Source organism: Leucopleurus acutus, assembly GCF_964270905.1.
Source record: "Leucopleurus acutus genome assembly, chromosome: 13".
Lineage (NCBI taxonomy): Eukaryota > Metazoa > Chordata > Mammalia > Artiodactyla > Delphinidae > Leucopleurus > Leucopleurus acutus.
This window is the reverse complement of record NC_139155.1, coordinates 49,893,024-49,909,514: the sequence shown is the minus strand read 5'-3', so window position 1 is coordinate 49,909,514 and position 16,491 is coordinate 49,893,024. Positions and strand designations below refer to the sequence as shown.

General features: G+C 41.7%; 1 protein-coding gene across 2 annotated transcripts in view; it reads right to left on the bottom strand.

Annotated features, from left to right (window-relative positions):
- OSBPL1A (oxysterol binding protein like 1A) overlaps positions 1–8,891 on the bottom strand; it is a 210,731-nt gene extending 201,840 nt beyond the window's left edge. Inside the window, exon 1 of one of the 2 annotated variants that reach the window (XM_082853217.1) lies at positions 8,815–8,891. The gene's annotated coding sequence lies outside the window, so the exon portion shown is untranslated. Of the gene's footprint in view, positions 1–8,708; positions 8,764–8,814 lie in introns of those variants that run through there. The other variant, XM_082853216.1, reaches the window with a different exon arrangement.
- Between the last annotated feature and the right edge of the window lie 7,600 nt (positions 8,892–16,491).

Here is a 16,491-nt window from a genome sequence, read left to right as displayed (position 1 = left end):
AATACCAGCCTGAGCAAAAGAAAGTTTAGGCTTGGGCTTCCCTGGTGGCGCAGTGGTTGAGAGTCCACCTGCCGATGCAGGGGACATGGGTTCATGCCCCACTCCGGGAAGATCCCACATGCGGCGGAGCGGCTGGGCCCGTGAGCCATGGTCGCTGAGCCTGCGCGTCCGGAGTCTGTGCTCCGCAACGGGAGAGGCCACAGCAGTGAGGGGCCCGTGTACCGCAAAAAAAAAAAAAAAGAAAGAAAGAAAGAAAAAGAAAGTTTAGGCTAGAATTAAAATGGGGGGAGTTATCAGCACGTCAGTAGTCATTAAAATCATAGCAGTAAATAAGACCTCTTACTGGGAGAAGACCAACACTGAAGGTGAAGGCGGCCAGTCACTATGATCCAGCAAGAAAGGTCTAAGCATGGACAGGGGGACAGGAGAGGGCGATAGCACTGAAACCAAGAGGCGAGAGTGTTTCAAGAGGTTGGATAGGTGTGAAATGTGAAAGGAAGAGCAAGGACAAGGCCTGAAAATGCCGACTGGCTTGGCAGCTAGGCCACTGATGAGCTTAAGAATACTTTAAGTAGAAATGACAGAGGCAAATAGATGTGGGTAAATTGAGAGTGAAAGTGGGATGATGGGGAGAGAGTACAGCAGATTCCTTGAAAGCCACTCTGTTTTGAAGGGCTGGGGATAGCTTCAGTTTTCGGATATTAGATACCTGGGCACGTTCGTAGGTTGTGGGGCAAGAGCCAGAAGAGAGGAAAAGCTTGAAAGACAGGAGAAAGGAGGGAAGAGAGACGAAAAAGATCCTAGAGGAGCCTGAAGTAGGTGGATGAAAAGCCCAAGCAAGGATCAGCCTTGAAAAGAGGAAGCACCACACTAAGGCCGGGGGCAGGGCAGAGGGTAGTTAAGGGGCCGGTGGGGAGCTGAGCAGAGCTCCTTCCTGTCTGATGCTGCCAATGTCCTACGAAGATAAACAGATTCTTAGGTATCTTCATAGGCAAGAGGAGTCTTACTATGAGACAGGATGGGGAGGGGGGCATGGAGGGGAGAGGTAACAGAGGTAAATAGGTTGTTTGAAAATTAAAAAGGGTACAAGGCCAGTTAAATTTCACCGAGACAGAAAATTAAAACTCTTGTTGCTCTATGCCTAAATTCCATATGTGTTCATTTTAACACAGGCACCTGTCTGATTAAAAAATATTCTTAAAACAATTCATTCTCTCCTTTTTAAAGCAATTTCCCACCACATCCATTAAAACTAGCTACTCTACCTACAGGCTGAGCAGACTCTAAAGGTTTGCCAACTGTAACACCTGGGACTTAGTCAAATAAGCAAGACCTTGAGGGTAAATTCCAAAATGCAAACAGGCATTTTCAACACTTTTCCTTTATAAACTTCTATTACTTTAGAAAGGAGTGGTAGGAGTTGCGGGGTGGGCTGACACTTCCCCCATCTCCCTTTAGAAACAATTTTGTAAAATCATATATACATTTAGAACGTGCTTCCATAAACAAATTACTTTATGTTAGGAGCAGAAAACAGTAAAAACACAATTTTATAACAAAATAATTTCCTAGTGGCTCTAACACCCAGTCAAAATAGCACAACTCCAAAAATACCTGTAATTTAAAGACCAAGCAAACTTCTTAAAACGATAGCTGTACTACAGTAAAACAAAATGATCATTCTGTTCCTTTCAGCTATGCTGCAAAGAAACTCAGAAGATGTTCCAAACCAAGACATAAAAACATTCATTGTTTTTTCTTCATCCAAAAACCATTATAACTAAAAGTCCACTGCTGTCTATGCAGACCTGAAGAATTTGATACATCAACAGTACCCAAAACTTTACTCCTCAGGTCAGCATCTAGGTGGCCAGCTTGGGCTAGGAAGGTAGCCAGCTTGGGCTAGGAAGGTGCCCAACATGACATCCACAAGAAGCTGCAGTTTCCCCATCACCTCCAGGACCAACAACACTTTCCCTATCTCTACTATCACAGTGTTACTATCAATAAACCCTTAGGGCTTCCCTGGTGGCGCAGTGGTTGAGAGTCCGCGATGCAGGGGACACGGGTTCATGTCCAGGTCCGGGAAGATCCCACATGCCGCGGAGCGGCTGGGCCCGTGAGCCATGGCCGCTGAGCCTGCGCGTCCGGAGCCTGCGCTCCTCAACAGGAGAGGCCACAACAGTGAAAGGCCCGCGTACCACAAAAAAAAAAAATAAAGTAAAATAAAAAAAAAAAAACAAACCCTTAAATGAGCGCTGACCACGGTCCAGGCATTGTTCTAAACTTTGGTGACACACTAACGAATAAAAGCAGGCCTTACATTAGGATAAATTATGTTTTATGTTATTATGTATTTTTAACATATATATTTATGTGTTTATATTTATATATATGTTTTATATATATATATGTATACACACACACACATTTTTTTTTTTTTGGCCATGCTACGCAGCTTGCAGGATCTTAGTTCCCTGACCAGGGACTGAACCGGGGCCACGGAAGTGAAACTGCAGAGTCCTAACCACTGGACCACCAGGGAATTCCCAGTAACTTATGTTATACAGAAGTCAACTGTACAAAAAAATTACTATCCACATTTCTCAAGAGGTCTGACTTGCCATCTCCACTCCCAACCTCCACTAAACCCCCTTTATAAAACCTTCACAGCACCTTATTTTTGCCACAAATGTCAGTCTGTAGGTGCACATATGGTCATTTCTTTGGCTCTCCCTACACTACACTGTAAACTTAATGAGAAAAAGGGTCCCACATTTCTTATGTGTCCCCACAATATCCCTAGTACCCAGCAAGGTGCCTAGAACAGGGCAGGCAACCAAATATTAATTAAATGGACAGATGGATGAACGTGGAATTAGTTTTTCAAGAACAAAGCAATACCGATAGGAAGGCCTAAGAGTAACATGTTCATTGTAAGTGGTACACCTTTATCCAGTGATCAAAAAATGAAGTTTTTTTTCCTTATATGCCCCAGGAAATGAATTAAGATCATACCAAAAATCATACCTTTTTAAAATATACACTCCAGGATTACTGAGGATTATCACTGCTTCTTTAATTTGATACATCTTTAATTTATAAATAATTTGTGGTTAACAGTTAACTTTAGAAAAAATACAAAAATCAAAGAACTCAAATATTGAACAGATGTTAAAAAACTTTCTTTGGACTCATGAGAGCTTATTTCAAAATGCACTGTCTCTGATGTTTCAGCCAAAAGAAAGACAAGTAATCCCTTAATGTATCTTATGAGACTAGATTTGAGCCACATCCTATCAGCACATATAGTATTTTTCAGTATCTCTTTGTGGATGTTTTCGGCCACTCTTTTCACATTCACGCAATTCCAAACTCTGTTTTTAAGATTAATGAATGATTTTAATGGCCAAGAGAATGTTTTCGAGGAAATAACTAGTCAAAAACATTTTGAGCTTCAAAAACTAGGAGACTAGAGACTTTATGTTTTGCCTTATGTTTCCTCTCCTCCAAGGTCCACTGGGGAAGCCAAGCTTCTAATTCTAAATTATTTTGTGGAAAGTGAATTTCTGTTTTGTTGTTGTGTAAACACTGTATATTACCTAATTAAACTGGTCCCCGTACTTGATAATCCATGCCACTAAATCCCCATTCACTACAGTGGATAAATTCTGTGGCCCTAACAACTCTGAAATCTTGGCAGAGACCCTGAAACTTGTAACTTAAAGGGCAATCAACATTCAATTCCGTCAGAGGTCTACTATTTTACAAGTTGAACTGCTACTTTTCTTTACTATTTCTACAGAATCAAAGTAGAAAATTCCTAGAGAAATCAAAGACAGTGAAGTTCAACAATCAGAGCTAATTCCCGAGTACCAGACACTCAGAATATTAAATGATGTGTCCTTTAACAGAGTTCTTAAAGATGTCTGAAGAGTTAAAATTCAAAGACCTCCAGGCTAACTTTATTCGATCATACATACAGCAATATTTAACTGGACATTATAAAACATCAGGAAAGTATGGTGAATCCTCAAAAACTTAAACACAGAATCACCATATGATCCAGCAATTCCACTTCCGAGTATATACCCAAAAGAATTTAAAGGAGGAACTGCTGAAAGAGATATCTGCACATTCATGATCACAGGAGCATTCTTCACAAGAGCCAAGAGGTAGAAGCAGCCCAAGTGTCCACTGGTGGATGAATGGATGAGCAAAATGTATATACATACAACGGACTACTATTCAGCCTTAAAAAGGAATGAAATTCTGAAACGTGACCCAACAATCATGAACCCTGAACACATCATGCTAAGTGAAATAAGCCAGACACAAAAGGACAAATACATGACTCCACTAATATAAGATACTTGGAGTAGACAAATTCACGCAACCAAAAAGTAGAATGGTGGTTATTAAAAGCTGGGAGAGGAGAAAATGGGGAGTTAGTGCTTAATAGACACAGAGTTTCAGTTTGGGATGATGAGAAAGTTCTAGAGATGGATAGTGGTGATGGCTACTGCACAGTATACTTAAAAATGGTTAAAAAACATATGTTATATGTATTTTACCACAATTTTTTTAAAAATGAGGGGGTTCAGTCGTTAAGACTTCACACCTCCACTGCAAGGAGCGTGGGTTCAATCCCTGGTCAGGGAACTAAGATCCCACATGAGGCGCAGTGTGGCCCAAAAATTTAAAAAAAAAAAAAGAGGAAGTATCTGAAATTTGGCTCTAACAATTGAGAAACAGCTTTTGTACTATTAACAGAGCCAAAGGAAGCTAATTATTTCAAAACTTGTTATGACTGTATGTTGTGATGATTTTTAAAATTCTCAGATACTGATTTTATGCTTGCTAATACATTATTAAAATAATATTTGAAATATACTGTATACTAGGGATTTGAATAGTGAGAATTAAGTATTTATGAATACATATATTTTACAAACTAAATCTTTAAAACAAAAAAACCTCTAGTGTGCTCAGCACTGCATTCCGAAGTACACTAGTTAGCTGCTTAATGGCGCTGTCTTCTTCCAATATTTTTCCTGCCAATATTGTATTTTTAATATAAGGAAAATATTAAAAAATTAAAGTGACTATGTTAAAACATGGCGATAGAAATAGAGTTTTGCTCTCAATCTTATTAGTTCCTAGCAAGCAATCATTAAGTTTTTTTATGTGATCATATATTCCTCAGTGTATGTATGTGTGTGTGTATATACCTATCTGTACATAGGCATATACAAATATGTATATATAGAACTATGATATTTGTGATAACACAAATAATTAAATGCATTTTTTTCTTGGTTTAGAAATTTAGCTTTGGTAGATAGATTCATATTTAAGCTAAGACTGATTTTAGAGATGAAGAAACTGAAAAGCACAAAGATAAAGTTGATTGCCAAGGGTATGGCTTTAATAGCCACAACCAGAATCTACAACTTCGTATCGAGGGATGAAATATTATTAATGCTGTATATTTATAAAACTCAATTCAGCCTCTAAAATTAAAGGTCTCTGATCCTAGTTATTGTTCCTGTATGAGCACTGAGGAAGCTGAGTCTGAATTATAGCTTAATCCCCTCATTTTAAGAAGATTTACTGACTGAAATGAGACATCCAAAATATGGCCATTTAAGAAAAATGACAGCAAATTTTAAAGTCTGTTTTAGGAAGCACTTGCCTTTTTTAAAAATATGAAATTAAATTAAAAATCACTTAATTTTTAATTCAGTGAAACTTTTTCTCTAACTTCAACAGGACCCTGAGTCCTGATAAATGACATCACCTCTTTTGCAGGAGAAACGATAGACACCTGGCTATAATTGTAATATGTCTTACTAGGGTTTGTAAGCCATTGAAATCAATGTAAAATGCCTATACCAAATTATTTACTTTGTATTCGACTTATTTACATTACTGTCTCTTATTCACTACGTACCCACACTGACTTGGATGCCATACAGGTATAAGAAAAGAACAAGCCTACTTGCTGCCTATTTATTATTTTACCTTTGTTCAGTCGAAAATGTAAATGTTTAACAAAACTGTTGAAAACGAAATAAGCTTCATGGCCTTGCTTTATGAAATTGTTTAAACCTTCGGTTGCTATACATTTTATCTGCTTCACAAACAAGAAATAACCCTCAGACGCAGCCCTGATTTCAATTTGAACTTTGTAGATTCTACTGTTAATAAATAGTTAATAAAAACTACTCTTAATAAATAGTTAATAAAAACTATTACCTATTGTTTCAAAACAGGTTTGGCCCATAGAAGCAAACGGCAGAGAAGTCCACAAATAAGATAAATACAGTTTTAGATAATAATACCAACCAGGAGGCTGATCAACTGTTACCTTCCAAGGAAAAAATTCCTTAAATTTTACATAAAATGTATTTAAATGTTTCCCATTTTATTTCACATTTGAAAATTATCTTCCAAGCTTAATGAAACGTGTAATAATACTGACCAGTTATCCACCATACGGCCAGAAGTTTCTCTTTAAAGGAAAACTTTAAACAACAAAGTAAAAACATGGTTACTTTCCACTGTCACATGATAGGAAACTGTACAGTTAAAGACCACTTTCACTGTATAGTACAGTAATTTCCTATTTGCTGGCTGATGAATACAACTCAGAAAAAGTTAGTGACCTAGTATATCCTCTTTAGGCATTAAAAAGTATTTCTTATACTTGCCCACCTTATTAGTGGATGAGGTCAGGTAAGAGGAAAAAAATCCAACATTTCTAGGGATCAAGAACATCCTGTAAGATACTTGTATGACATTATGATCATCAATATATTCTGTACAGAATGCAAGAATCTTTTCTGACACGTCATTAACGAATCCTGGTGAGATTGGTATCAGCTGGTGGCTATACTGCTAACACCTGCCCTCTTCCTAGGAACTGGAAAGAATTTACAAATCAATAAAGTTCTAATTACCACCAGACTTGGCTTAACCACTTCAAATTTCTTACATGTGCTTGCTCTATCCTCCATATGTTATGAGTTAGGCTGATTTCCACTTTCTGTTGACTACTTTTCTCAGTGAATACACATAATGTACAAAAGCTCAGCTCCTAGCAATAGCAAGAGGTAAGAAACTGTCAAAGTGTCAAGTCTGAGGTATTATAATGATAGATATGTCTAAGTAAAATAAAGCCACGTGAAGAAAAAATTTGTTAAATAGACACTGCACCATGTTATCACACAAAAGGAATTGGCTGTATTTTTCTACCTAGTTGCTGGTTCTAAACAAGTATCATTTCCCTTTGCTTTGGAGGAAGAGTGGGAAAGCAATTTTCACAGAAATAACATCTAGCTGCTCTGAATTACAGGTGTTAAGTGCTGTGCAAATAATACCTGCAAGGCTCAGCAGCCTCCAGAGACAAGGATTAGCCAGTCCCCCCCCCCCAAATTTCTGCTGATGAACAAGGAGATATTTAGCAAGTGTGATCTGATAAACAGACCCTGGCAAAACCCTACACTGATACACAACAACTGCTCCAGATAAATCTACTCAACTTTCAGCAGTTAACTCCTATTTCGCACATCAGTTTCTCAATGCTGGGAGAGTTGCTCGGCCTGAGAGAAAAGAAAAAGATAAATTTTAAAAGGTACGTTACTGACAGTTTTCTCCTCTCCCCCCACCCCTCCCCATAGATTGTTAGATAGAGCCCTTAGTTTAGAACCTGGGGATGAAAAAAGGTTGAATTTTATAACTATTCTGTAATTAATACAGAGACCTTTAAAATTTCAGCTGGGGAATTCAGAAAATACACCTAGGCACACCGGCTGAAAAAAATTCGTTGCCTCCGAGTCAGACCACGAACATTGCTAAGCCATCAAAACAAATCAAAGTATTTTCCAAATTCTGAGTCAAGAGGTGTATCCAGATGCATCAATTACAATACAACGGCTGAGATTTTCAAGGAAAACACATCACTGATTTTAAAGCTGATTTCATTATGTTATCAGCTATCCACAAAAGCCTAATCGCTAAATTTGCAACATTTAAACAGTCTAGTTTAAGTTAACATAGTCTGCCAACAGTTCAACTTCACAATACAATCTGCATAAAGCAAAGACTTTCACAATTGAAAACCAATATTAACTACATCAGGATAACCCTTTTCAACGCCTCCTGCCAATCAGCAGGGCCCCCGGGTAAATGAATCCTTGTTTCTCTTGTGCTGCTGCCATCTTTCACACTGTTTCTGAATTCCTCTGATAGTCTTTCATGCTAGTAGAATGGAGCACGAGGTACACTGTGAGAATGCTCACGTGAACAGCTCGTGACTTCCACTGTGAATCAATCCTCTTCACGCCAGTAGGAAACTAAAAGTTAGAATCCAAGTACACATCCAAGTACCGAGAAAGCAAGCAGCTAATGACTTAGTAGGGAATGCATGTGGCACCAGGACGAAGTCCTAGCACCCAAAGTGGAAATGCAACAAATGCCAGCATCCTGCTGCTTGTACAACTAACTTCCTCGCAGAGTTGGAGCAGCCAGGGACTTCGTGGAAGCCTAGCTCTGGCTCAGAGCCCGGCATCTCCAGGCCACGACCCTGACCATCCTCGGAGACGCGCGGGAGACGCGGCCTCGCCCCCACCACGCGCGGACAGACCTCCCCCACCACCAGGCAAGGGGGGAGACCGTTCGCAGGGGAACCGGCCTAGGAAACTGACCTACGCTGTCACCCGGGCTCCCAGAGCTCCCGGGGTGGGGACCACAACCGCAGGCTCCCCGTCGGCCCGCCTCACGCCCAGGAAGCGGCCATCACCTGGCTCGCACCTCCGGAAGACTCGCGGCCCCACGGAACGTCGGTCTCGGGGATCCCTGCGCTGGGAACCGGGTGAAGCGCAAGGAAGCCAAGCACCACTCCGCGAAGTGGCGCCGCCCCTCCGCGCGGCCGGCCCCACGAGCGCGCGCGCGCCCGGATTATTTACGGCAGACCCGTGCGGCACGTGACCGGCGCGCGGGCCTAGGGGCGCGCTCGGCACCCGGCCCCGCCCCCGGCCTGGGACGTCCCGCCCTTAGCACGCCCCAGTCCCGCCCAGACTACCTAGGATGGTTCCAGGCTTTGCCAACCGCAGCCAGGAAGGGCAGAGCCTTCGCCCTCCTCCCACCACGCCCCGACCCAAAAGATGGATGGACCCTACTTCGAAGCCGCGCCCCCCCAAGCCAAAGCAAATGTAAATACTGGGTTACTGCTTTGGAAATTTGTTATTAAGCCAATACATCACCCAGCTGCCCAGATTTTTTCTTTTCTCTTTTGGTTACTACTTTACCCATGGGAACTTAACAGGCAGTGTAAATTAGCTGCACCTCTTTCTCTTTTCACATGTCAAAGAATGGTCTCTAAATGCTAACAGGTGTAAGCATGTTAAGATGTATATGAGTGAGGTATGCTTAAAGAGAGAAGGTTTTACAAATTTTCCTTCACTTCCTCCCTCCATCAAATATCTTTCATAAAGAGTCCACCTCTTCAGACTTGCACAACAGGTCTAGCCAGAGCAGTTAACACATAGCCTGTAATGTGAAGGTTCAAACTCTAGTGTAATTACACCCTTTTAAAAAATGCATAGCTGAAAAAGACAAAGGAAATTATGAGCATAGGGAAAAATTTTCAACTTTCTTGTATTTTCCAATGTATTTAATGAACATGTTCTTTTGTAATGAAAATTAATAGGTATCATTTTTCTTTTTTTTAGGTATCATTTTTAAGGGACTGTAGATTTGCAGTCAAGTCTAGAAACATGTATTGAGAACCTATTACAGGCCAGTTGGTGATGCACTACGTGTGATACATGATGTGGCAGATCTCTTAGAATGTCTTTGGAGAACACAAGCAGCCTTGCTTATATATCCCAGCTTAGCATCATCTTTTATTAAGAAAAAAAGGGCACTTTAAGAGCACAATACTTCGACTGTAAATTGTGTGGTAACTAAGGCAGTCATATTTGCCTCACAAAGAAGAAACCTCAGAGCTTATTTTCTAAGGATACTGAATTATCTTCACAGCCAAAATAAAAATTGACTGCCAAAATAAAAATTGACTACCAAAATAATTTTCCACACGATTCCACAAAAGCCTTTATTCTCACTAACATGATTTAATTGCCTAAATTCACTACTCTCATTTTTTTCAATTCACTTTACTCTCTTCTTGAGTTTGTAAATGAAAACACATCCTAGCCAATAAGAGGATGAGAGTAACAGGAGGTAATCATCATGACTACCAATAAAAGAAGTTCTGATCTTGGTACGATCACTCATTGTACATATTTTTACAGAAATATCTTTGATATTTATATAAACAATCTTTAGGAAAAGTTATCTCTTTGGCATTTTTATTTCTGACTAGTACAGATAAAAACACAACAATTCTTATTGTAGAACAGTACTATCCAATGGACTTTCTGCAATGATGGATATGTTCCATAATTCTATCTTGTCCAATACAGTAGCCACCGGCCACATATGCCTACTGAGCTCTTGAAATTTGGCTAGTGTGATTAAAGATTTGAATTTTTAATTTTACGTAATTTTAATTTAAATAGCCACATGTGGCTAGCAGCTACCATAATGGATAGTGCTGTTCTAGAACAAGAAAGCAATTACTATATTGCCCCCAGTTGTGTCATACTCTATTTTGAGAAACGTGTGGCAGACACAGAACATCTGGAAACAATAACTATTTTCTCCAAACTGTTTTCTGAGCTTGTGAGGAGGTAGATATTTTAACTTTGCAGATGGAGCATGTTAAAGTTACTACATCACTCTTACCTACAATGCATGTAAGTAGGAATAGAACTGGTAGGTCTGGATGAATAGAAAAGGGATTTGGGAGTAACTAACCCTTTGCCCTGCGATTCCCAGGCCTGCCTGACCCAGCTGTAAAGTTAACCAACTTCAGATCACAATATGCTTCAACAGAATTACCCATTGCCTGGATCCACCTAGGATTCTTTTTTTTTTTTTTTTTTTCCTGCGGTACGCGGGCCTCTCACTGTTGTGGCCTCTCCCGTTGCGGAGCACAGGCTCGGGATGCGCAGGCTCAGCGGCCATGGCTCACGTGCCCAGCCGCTCCACGGCATGTGGGATTTTCCCGGACCGGGGCACGAACCCGTGTCCCCTGCATCAGCAGGCGGATTCTCAACCACTGCGCCACCAGGGAAGCCCACCTAGGATTCTTTTGTTCACTTGTTTCGGGAAACTTAGGAGGCCACAACTACTATTGCCCATCCCACATCCCAGCGATTCCCTCCAGAATAGGATTCCCTCCAGATTACAGTACCCAATGTTTGTGTCCCTGCAGTTTTGTCTTAAGCCTGAAACACCCCAGAATGCACTTCATGCACTGCATGTTTTAAAAACACTCCCCCCGGTGCCAGTGTGACTTTGAAGTGCTGCAGGAGCGCACTAAAGGCTTATTAAAAGGAGGATTTTATGAACTGAGACTTTGGGGAGGGCTTTGGGTAAATATTGCCTAGAATGCTGAAAAGTAGGTCAGATGTCATCGGGCAAATCCAAATAATTTGTTGAGTTGGAAATTAACCATCCCCTAAACCTACATATTAAGTGCTTTGTAGTTATTATTAACCCAAGACCATCAAGGCTATGATGTCATTGTTTTTTATCTCTTAAAAGCTGTCTAAATTTTTTTTGTCATTTGTGCCATACACAGATTTAATAACTGAAATGAGTTGGTATATTTTCAGATACTAAATTATTTTTATCTAGACTTAATTCTGTGCCTGTCCTTCTTTTCCCAGATGTGTGACACACAGATGTCTAAGCAACTGCCTTCCACTAATGATTGATTTTGCTAGGTCCCCACACAAAAAGTTTAGGATGGTCCCCTCTATCTGTAATTCCTTGATTGCTAGCAACAAGCGGTGACACTGGCTAACTTAAGCAAACAGGGAATATATTGCACAGTATCAAAAAAAATCTGAAAATCTGGCCCAGCAAGGACAGGACTAGGGCACTTCCAGGGATCTGGGCAGGGGGAACTAGTCTACAAGTTTTCCAGGTTGCTACCACTGGCAAAGAATAATTTCCATTTATTTTTGTTTTCCTATCCTTTTGTCTTCCCCCTTCAGAAGAGGCAAAATTGAGAGAGAGACACACAGAGAAACAGACACCTTTTGTGTACAGGGCAGGGTGCCTTGGCTGACAATCCCACAACACTACAGTAAGTCCCCTCCATACGAACGAGTTCCATTCTGAGAGCACGTTCATAAGTCCAATTTATTCCTAAGTCCAACAAAGTTAGCCTAAGTACCCAACTAACACAATCAGCTATATAGTACTGTACTGTGATGGGCTTATAATACTTTTCACACAAATAATACAAAGAAAACAAACACAAAAATAAACATTTTTAATCATATACTACAGTACCTTGAAAAGTATGGTAGTACAGTACAACAGCTGGCATACAGGGGCTGGCATCAAGTGAACGGGCAAGAAGAGTTACTGAGTGGAGGAGGGAGAGGAGGTGGGAGATGGTAGAGCTGAAGGATGGTCAGCAATAGGAGACGGAGTGCAAGCTGCCATTTCAGTCATGCCTGATATTGATGGAATGCACATTCGCATCTTTGAAAGTTCGCAGCTTGAAGGTTTGTATGTAGGGGACTTGCCTTCCACAGGAGAGGTAGTTCCCCACTGACGCACGCGAGCACACACACTCTAGCCAAGTCCAGTGCTATTACCAGAAGAAAGAGCAATGGATTATGGGCAGCCACAATCACAAAAATGCCCATTATATTCTCTTTTTTTGTTTTTCAATCAAACCCTTCCCTTTATAGCTTTTCTCGTAAGGCACGGGCTCCTTGGGCAATATTTCCAACTCCATCTTTAGCCCTTTGCTCTATTCATCACGAGTATACCCCTGCTTTTCCATCCATAACTGTCTGGTCAAGCAATGTGCCTGACAATTACACTACCCCTTCTTGGAAGCCTCAGAAGGTCTGCCTTGCCCATAGTCCCCTAGTGAGGGCTTCCTTACGCAGCCTATGATTCTTGGCTCAGTGGAAGGCGCAGGGCTGGGACCTAACTGAACGGAACGTTTTTATCAGGCTTACCAAAGGCCCGTAGATATGCTCTGCCCAACAGAAAAGCTCTCTCCTGGGTACTATTAAACCATCTAGATTCTCTCTGGGTCCATTTGCCTGTGAAGAATACAAAGTACAGTGTTTAGCCAGGGTAGAAGCAGAAAAACATAGAGAGGGAAAGCAGAAACCATGGGCTGGCAAGGAGAGCAGAAAAGAGGTGATTGGGAATAGCTGAAGCAAGAGCAGAGAGAGAATGAGACGTGGAGTGTGGAAACACTAGTGTAGGGAGCAAAGGGTGAGGCTCCTGGCTGAGAAGGCACTAACTGCTGGCTGCAGCTATATCTTCAACCACCTGTCAGAGCAGCACAGATGTTTCTGCTTTCATCTATCTACATTGTTGCAATACATTCCTACACTTTGTATTGCAAACAAAGTGATGTAACCTGATGTAACATCGCTTTGATGTTAACCTGAGTGTTTCTCTGTTCCTTGACCCAGAGAGAGACTCACACCATGACGACCCCTTTCTTGCTCTCAGCTCTCTCGTTCTTCAAATCTCTAACAAACAACCCTGTCGATACCGCCTTTCTTTTCAACAGCTACTCCTCCCTTTAAGGTCTCTACAGCTCTTTTGCTCTTGGGAAACTTCTACAACACATCTCTTTTCCAGATTCCCCCTAACCTCCACTGTCCATTCCTGAGTAACCACCTGTCAACACCTGATGCAGCCAGCTCAAGGGCCCCACTCTCCCTGTGAGTTACCATAGCATGTGACATTAGTCCACTTACTGAAGTCACAGAGATCGAAGAGACGGGATTTGACGGGCCAGTCTGAGGCCTGCATTGGAAGTACAGATTCCAGACTCCTGGATCTTAGATCTGGAAGAGTCAGCAGAAACCATCAAGCCCAACTTCACACCTAAAGCCAGATTGTCCTCAACCACATTCTGAAGGGGTATTTGCCCAGCCCGAGAACCTCCTGGAACCGGCAGATAACTGCCTCACAGTGTAGCTCAAACCGCTTTCCCTGACTGCATTATTACTGTTAGAAGTTCCTCTTACAGAGGCAAATGCTAGCTCCACACAGCTCTCACCTGTTAGTCAATATAAAGCTGAACAGAACAAACTGAATTAGCCTTTCACAGGCCACTCTTCTAAAAAGTTAAAGAAAACTAGTGTGAGCTGCCCTGATTTTTCTTTCCTGGGCTTACATTCCCAGATGCTCCAACCTGTGCTCACGCTCCAGCTGGCCGAGGCATTGACACAGTTTGTACTTTTATCTCTTAAACTTTAGCACCCAGGATTAAGCAAATCACATCTGCTTCTATAAAGCTAAAGAGTGTAGAGAAATCTTAGTCTATCAACTTTGCTAAACTAAACTTTGCCTTTTTTCCATCCTTATTATCTTGACCTCTCCACTGCCCTCTGGTGGTGGCTAATTTTTTCTCAAGTGATAGAGAATTGGAGAGAAAAGAGATTGGTGAAAGGAGGAAGGTAATGCAGCAAAAAAAAAAAAAAAAAAAGAACAAGAAGAAGAAGTGATTACACTTATATACAAATTCTTGGCCTCATGAAATTTATAATATAATTCTGGAGGCAAATTATACAGTGAAAATTAACAAGAAAGAAAAGCCATAATAACACCTAAAACTGACAAAATAAATTCTAAAAGATTTGGGAAGATTAGATCAGCGAGGACTAGAAGAGAGAAGATGTACAGAAGTGCTGGCATTTATGCGTAGCCTCAGCTTTAGATCGGAGACACCAGGAAATGGGAAATGAGTACCTTCAACATAGTAAGCTTGAGAGATGCAGCAAGAAACTGAAGACGTGAGAGTATATTTGGGGCAAGAGTTCAGGGCTAGAAAGAGATTTATGAATCACCTACAAATATCCATAACATTGCAGGATTACCAACAGAAAGAAGACTGGATGACGTGTAAGGACTTACCGGAGCAGAGAGAATCTGTCATCCATCCATGTCCTCCTTAGTAAGTAAATACATAATAACTTAGTAATTGACACGATTTTGTGAGTGGATACATGTGCAAGGCACTGTTTTAGGCTGAGAGAAAAAAAGATGACTCTGGTAACAGCCTTGCCTTCAGGAATTTAAGAACTTAGTAAATGCAGATGAGGCAATGTAAGACGTGTACATCAGCAGGTATATTAAGAGATAGAAAACAGTAAGAACCATAAGTAAAGTTCAGACAAAGGAGGAATAAGAGGAAGAAAGTTTTGTTTTCGAGCTGGGGCTATCAGTGAATACTTTACAGGAAAGATGCTTTTAAAGTTAAGCCATTAAGATGGATAGGATTTGACAGTGTGGAAATGGTTGGGGAAACGACGTGTTAAGCAGATGAGACGTGAGCAAAACCGGCTAAGAGGAGGTGGGTGACATAAAGCTAGCACAGGGCCTTACACGGTGTAGACCACACTGCAAATTCATGAAACTAAACACTGACTGGATTCTCAGCACTGCCCAACAACCCTCTGTCCTGAGCGGAAGCTGCAGGGGCAGGTAGTGGAAGGAGACTTTGAGAGAGACAAGCAGAGGTGAAAGAGGGTTGAGAGCTCAGAGGTGAGGTCTGGACTAGAGAGCTACATTTGTGACCATCCGTGTGGAGGGGACGTGAAGCCATGAGCATTGCAGGAGATGGCCTAGGGAGAAAGAAGAACAGAGCAAGAAGATGAGGGGCCAGGACTGAGCTGTTTCCTGCTCTTCACCGCACTTTTTCTTCAAATTCCTCACCCCACCAGCCCCCTGGAACACCCTCAGCAGATGACTTTGCCTCCTACTTTACCAAGGACACAAAAACCATTAGTTGAGAACCCCGCAAACTTCTGACCACCTAACCAGCAGGCTTACCTGCACCCTTCTTACTTTTCCTCTTCTGTTAAAATGCAAGAGGTACCCCTCCCGTCTAAGGGCAGAGCCCTCCCGTGCCGTGTTGCCAATCCCTCCTCCTCGGCAACCTCACTCCATCAACCTCTTCTAGATCTTCCAGTGCTCTCACGATGTACCCATTCCGCAAGGGTTCTCTAATCGCTGCCATCTTTTAAAAACCCTCCTGCCAGAGAGTGGTACCGTCTCCCTCCTCCTTCAGAGTTAAACTGCTTGAAAGCATGGTCTCCGCTGGCTCTCCATCTCCTCTGCTCTCTGTACTCAGTTTCTGCTCTCACTACTCCACTGAACCTGCTCCCTGTGGACACCAAAGGCCTCCATATTGCAAAATCCAATGAACTCTTACAAGTCCTAACTTTTTTTTTTGCGGTACGCGGGCCTCTCACTGTTGTGGCCTCTCCTGTTGCAGAGCACAGGCTCCGGACGCGCAGGCTCAGCCGCCATGGCTCACGGGCCCAGCCACTCTGCAGCATGTGGGATCTTCCCGGACCGGGGCACGAACCC